The sequence below is a fragment of the Nicotiana tabacum genome, chromosome 19 (genome assembly GCF_000715075.1).
Source record: "Nicotiana tabacum cultivar K326 chromosome 19, ASM71507v2, whole genome shotgun sequence".
NCBI lineage: Eukaryota > Viridiplantae > Streptophyta > Magnoliopsida > Solanales > Solanaceae > Nicotiana > Nicotiana tabacum.
Genome location: NC_134098.1, coordinates 126,149,475 through 126,156,054, shown reverse-complemented (window position 1 = coordinate 126,156,054; position 6,580 = coordinate 126,149,475). Strand labels below are relative to the sequence as shown.

General features: G+C 37.0%; 1 non-coding gene across 1 annotated transcript; it reads right to left on the bottom strand.

Moving 5' to 3' along the window:
- Nucleotides 1-201: 201 nt before the first annotated feature.
- On the bottom strand, nt 202-274 carry TRNAF-GAA (transfer RNA phenylalanine (anticodon GAA)). The gene has a single exon. It is a non-coding gene; the product is annotated as a tRNA-Phe (tRNA).
- Between the last annotated feature and the right edge of the window lie 6,306 nt (nt 275-6,580).

Below are 6,580 nucleotides of genomic sequence, written 5' to 3'. Positions count from 1 at the left end.
AGCATTTTCCAACGTATCTGGGTTGGAGCAAATGGCAACTTAGGTTGTTCCAAACCAAATGACCTACTGTACCTATTTCGTCCAACTTTCAGTTACACCTACTATGAAATATTCAAGCCCATTTGTATAAACTGATGCGGATCTGGCCCAATTGGAAAATGCAAAGGCTAAGAAGTCTGGAGGATGGACAAAATAAAACAATGCGGTGAACGTGGATCGAACACGTGACCTTCAGATCTTCAGTCTGACGCTCTCCCAACTGAGCTATCCCCGCAACTTGTACCTATATGACACAGGATTTATTCTATTCATTTTCTGCTTGTTTCGCCTTCACCTATTCACTTGGGCAATTAACTCTGTTAAACTTGTACAATACACCATCTGTTTCAACTTATGTGTACCCATTTAACTGGGCGCGAAATTTAAGAAATTTTTTTTTTTTGAACTTGTGGTGTAAAATGAAGCACATATATTTTTTGTGTGGCTATAAATCATTGCATAAAGGTAATTATTTCCAAATAGGGAAAGTGGTCATTCTTTTTGGCACGGACTAGAAGTAAATAGATTCACATAAATTGTAACGGAGGGAACATATGATATTAGAGCTGTAAGAGAAAATAATGTAATAGTATTTGAGAGGTTATTTGATCGAGAAAATAATAATTCTTTTATAATTAATATTAAATTTTGGTGCCTTTTCCTTTGTTATTGTTTCTTGCATCATCAATTAAATGAGGAAATCTCTTAAAATTTCATCGAGATGGCCATATATCATCAATACTATCTCGAACAGTCGAACTTGACTAATTAAATACTACAATAAAAGATTTTTAGAAATATATGTTAAAGCTGATATCATCTAGCAGCTATATACGTACAGTCACACCAAATTGAAAAAGACACCCTACATATGTCCACCTAAATGAATATAGCATATGCGAGCTAATTAACACCAATATTTGACCATATTATGCTAGATCTACCTGCAAAAAGACATTAATACATGGGATATAACCGTGAAGCACTAAAGCTACGTATCAAGAGCACTAGCTAGCACACTATTGGCTATCACTGCTAAGGTTCTATACTGAACCTGTTTGCAGCAAATCCTTACTGTCTATGAAGGAGTCCTAAGGTGTTTTGAATTTTTGTTTTTAAAAAAAGGGAAGTACTTCACTGCGTGAGAATGATGATTTCAGAAATATTACTAGTACTACTAGTATATCAAAAAGCTTTCTTTATCTAAACTAGTTGGGACAGGTCAATATATACTCCAAATAATCCAAACTGCAAGACCCATAATATGCTCATTCCATTCAAGTGAAGTGCGTGAAACTCAAAATAATAAAGCAAGCAGTACTTGTTGGAATTTTAAGCTTGTATAGCTTAAAGAGGGTGATTGAGAAATGGAGGGAAAATAAAATATTTGAGTTTTCCTTGGCAAAGGGACATTGTCCATATCGGAGGAAGAAAAGGCTTTTGATGGGTATATATATAATTGCTCTTCTTCTAGCTCTTAAAGAGTTAAGAAGAAGGCAAGCCTCACGTCGTCGTCGCTCGGCTTCGACTTCGGCTTCGGATTTGGATTCGACTTCGGATTTGGTCAAAGATTGATTGATTAATCTTTTTGGACAAAATTCCTTTCAATTATTTAATTAATTAATTAAATAATTAATGAAAAATTCAATCCGGAATAACCCATGACCCGCGACCCGGTTCGGTCAGGCCCGTTTTTTTTCCCGGATTATTTTAAATACATTTTTCCGCAATATTTCAAACAACCCTGTTCCAACAGCCATGGCTGTTTCTGAAAGGTTACAAACCTTTTCAGAAACAATGCCAGCAACTCTATAAATAGAGTTTGAATCCCAGAATCTTTCCTTACGAAATTTTCTGAGCTTCTTCTTCTTCTTCTTCTGCACAAAAATTCCAGTGTGTTTTACAGCCTTCGAGTGACTCGCTGTTCACCGGCGTTTTGGTACCAACACTCCGGTGAGTTAAATCGTTCTATCCTGGGAGGATATATTCCAGCACCTCGGGTACTTGAGGGGAATAATTTCCTTAAGGACACACTGTGTATTCAGTGGGCTCGATTTATTCCTATACTGTTTTTTCCAGAATTTATTTCGTTAAACAAGTATTAGTAACTTTCTGTTTTATTTTTTCAGAAAGTTTAATTGTTTATTACAGCAATACAGAATTATAACATTCTTAAGGAAATTATTTTATTATATTCTGTATTTTATTTGTGGAGATTAAAACCTGTATGGTTTTCTATTCATTCTGAATTTTACTATTCTGATTTGAAGATATAAAAAACTTGAGGGTTTTGTGATAACTGGTAAAGAAAAGAAAGTGTGCAAAATTGTTAAGTCGCTTTATGGACTTAAACAAGCACCCAAATAATGGCATGCCAAATTTGACCAAACAATGTTGGCAAGTGGGTTTAAAATCAACGAGTGCGACAAATGTGTTTACATTAAAAACACTCCAGGTCATGAAGTTATTGTTTGTTTATATGTTGATGACATGTTGATAATGAGCAAAAACATGGCAGATATAAATGCTACTAAGCGCATGTTGGCTAGCAAATTCGATATGAAAGACTTAGGAGTTGCTGATGTGATCTTAGGAATCAGAATTCACAAGACTCCACAAGGTCTAGCATTATCACAGTCTCACTACATTGAAAAGGTACTTGACAAGTTCAAGTATTTTGATTTCAAAATTGCCAAGACTCTAATTGACGTGAGTTATGCACTTCAAAAGAATGAAGGTGAAAGTGATTCACACCTGGATTATGCAAGAGTATTGGAAAGTTTGATGTATATCATGAATTGTACACAACCAGATATAGCATGTGCTATTAGTAAACTGAGTCGATTTACAAGTAATCTCAATCACATTGGATGGCAATGAAACGAGTTTTGGGATATCTCAAACATACCCAAAATTACGCTTTGCATTATAACAAATATCCCTCCGTGATCGAGGGATATAGTGATACAAATTGGATCACTGGATCATCTGAAGTTAAATCCACGAGTGGATATATTTTCACAATTGGGGGTGGAGCAGTGTCTTGGAAATCATCCAAACAAACGTGCATCGCCCGTTCTACAATGGAATCTGAATTCATAGCTTTAGATAAGGCCGGTGAAGAAGCTGAATGGCTCCGAAATTTCTTGGAAGATATTCCATTTTGGCCCAAACCTTTGGCACCTATTTGTATACATTGTGATAGTCAAGCGGCAATAGGCAGGGCAGGGAGCGTTATGTATAACGAAAAATCTCGTCATATACGACGGAGACACAATACCGTTAGACAACTACTCTCTAGTGGTGTTATCATAATTGACTACATAAAGTCAAGAGATAACGTGTCGGATCCACTTACAAAAGGCCTATCTAGAGAGGTAGTTGAAAGATCATCAAAGGGAATGGGGTTAAGGTCTAGGACAAGTCATCATGACGGTAACTCTACCTAGCAGACTGGAGATCCCACGAGCTAGGTTCAAAAAGATCAAACAAAGTTATGAATGACGGTTCAACATTGTCAAATAACTCAACCCATTCTCGTGATGAAGACAATGTTCAGAAATCGAGGTAAAGCATTAAGGCTTTTTGATGAGTCAACAAAGCTTAAAGGTTTTTTAATGATTTGCTAAGTCTGGCAGGATATGACAAGATATTGTGTCTATAGGATTACACGTTTAGAAATCACCTATGTGAGTGTGAAGTATAAGCTGCTTCAAGGGGAATGAAAGTAAAGGCCCATTCTCTAAGCACTCATGAAACCAGGCGGTGTTCATGGCTGAAACGAACACAACCGTGAGAACCATAGATGGTTAAGGATTGATTGTGTGACTTATGTTGTCTAGGTATACAACAAAGCTCGACGGTTCAAAGATATCAAATCTACCGATTGACCGAGTATATCCGATATAAGTTCACTACGGAAAGTTCAAAGGGAAACCTACTTATCTAGATGCAATTAATTCTTGCATGTAAAACACACACGCGTCCGTGCATTCCTTTATTTTATAGCCATTCCCCATTTATGTGGGGGATTGTTGGATTTTAAGCTTGTGTAGCTTAAAGAGGGTGAATGAGAAATGGAGAAAAAATAAAATATTTGAGTTTCCCTTGGCAAAGGGACATTGTCCCATATCGGAGGAAGAAAAAGCTTTTGATGGGTATGTATATATATAATTGCTCTTCTTCTAGCTCTTAAAGAGTTAAGAAGAAGGCAAGCCTCGCGCCGTCGTCGTCGCTCGCTCGGCTTCGGCTTCGGCTTCGGATTCGGCTTCGGCTTCGGCTTCGGATTTGGATTCGACTTCGGATTTGGTCAAAGATTGATTGATTAATCTTTTTGGACAAAATTCCTTTCAATTAGTTAATTAATTAATTAAATAATTAACGAAAAATTCAATCCAGAATAACCTATGACCCGCGACCTGGTTCGGTCAGGCCCGTTTTATTTCCCGAATTATTTTAAATATATTTTCCCGCAATATTTCAAACAACCCTGTTCCAACAGCCATGGCTATTTTTGAAAGGTTGCAAACCTTTTCAAAAACAATGCCAGCAACTCTATAAATAGAGTTTCAATCCGAGAATCTTTCCTTACGAAATATTTTGAGCTTCTTCTTCTTCTGCACAAAACTTCGAGTGTGTTTTACAGCCTTCGAGTGACTCGCTATTCACCGGCGTTTTGGTACCAACACTCCGGTGAGTTAAATCGTTCTATCCTGGGAGGATATATTCCAGCACCTCGGGTACTTGAGGGGAATAATTTTCTTAAGGACACACTGTGTATTCAGTGGGCTCGATTTATTCCTATACTATTTTTTCCAGAATTTATTTCATTAAACAAGTATTACTAACTTACTGTTTTGTTTTTCAGAAAGTTTAATTGTTTATTACAGCAATACAGAATTATAACATTCTTAAGGAAATTATTTTATTATATTCTATATTTTGTTTGTGGAGATTAAAACCTGTGTGGTTTTCTACTCCTTCTGAATTTTACTATTCTGATTTGAAGATATAAAAAACTTCATCAGAGTATTGAAATTCATAAAACGATTTGAAGAACATAAAAACTTCATCGTTTTTCTGTGAAACAGTATATAAAAACTTCGGTTTTATTTATTATACATACTGTTTTTGTTAATAACAGTATTGTTTACTGTTCTGATTTTGCCATTAATTGAACTCTTCTGTTGTTTTACAGTGAGAAATGGCAATTGATAACAGAAATTCTTCTGCGACTATTGCGGCAACGAAGATAGCCTCGTCAAGCCGGACTGCTGTTCCACCGGCAGAGAAACCGGGAAAATTTTCCGGAGCCAACTTCAAAGGATGGCAGCAAAAGGTGTTCTTTTGGCTTACCACACTTGGTATGCAGAAATTCACTAGTGAAGAACCTCCAGTGCCTGCTGCGGACATGCCGGACAACGAGAAATTCATGATTGTTGAGGCGTGGAAGCAGGCAGATTTTCTTTGGAAAGGCTATATCTTAAGCGCTTTAGAGGATGACTTGTACAATGTGTACAGTGCGATGAATACTTCGAAAGAATTATGGGACGTACTTGAGAAGAAGTACAAGACTGAAGATGCATGCTTGAAGAAGTTCGTGGTTGCCAAGTTTCTAGACTATAAAATGATAGACAGTAAAACTGTTGGAACCCAAGTTCAAGAGCTTCAACTTATTTTTCACGACCTTATTGCTGAAGGTATGGTCGTGAATGAAGCATTTCAAGTGGCTGCAATGATTGAAAAATTGCCTCCTTCGTTGAGAGATTTCAAGAACTATCTTAAGCACAAGCGCAAAGAAATAAAGTTGGAAGATCTTGTGATTCGTCTCAAGATTGAGGAAGACAACAAAACATCCGAGAAGAAGTCTCGTGGAAATTCAACGATCATGGGAGCTAATATCGTTGAGGAGACTGCTCCAAAAAGTAAGAAGAGAAAGAGGTCTTCTGGACAGACTAAGGAGCAGAACAAAAAGAAATTCAAGGGCAGCTGCTGCAACTGTAAAAAAAATGATCACAAAGCCCCTGAATGTCGTCTCCTGAAAAAGTATAAGAAGAAGGGACAGGCCAACATAGTGGAGAAGAATGATGACATTGATGATCTGTGTGCAATGCTTTCGGAATGCAACCTAGTTGGAAATCCGAAGGAGTGGTGGATTAACTCTAGAGCTACTCGATATGTTTGTGCTGTCAAGGAAGCATTTACGACTTACTCTACTGCTGGTCCCGAAGAAGAGCTTTCCATTGGAAATACTGCAACAACCAAGATTGAAGGTTATGGGAAGATATTCCTGAAGATGACTTCCGACAAGGTGTTAACGCTCAACAACGTTCTTCATATTCCTACTATTAGGAAGAATTTAGTTTCTACTTCTTTGCTTGTTAAGAATGGATTCAAATGTATATTTGTTTCTGATAAAGTTGTTGTAAGCAAGAATGAAATGTATGTTGGAAAGGGCTACCTCACAGAGGGCCTCTTCAAACTAAATGTAATGGTTATTGACAGTATGAATAAAATTGCAGCTTCTTCTTATTTATTGGAG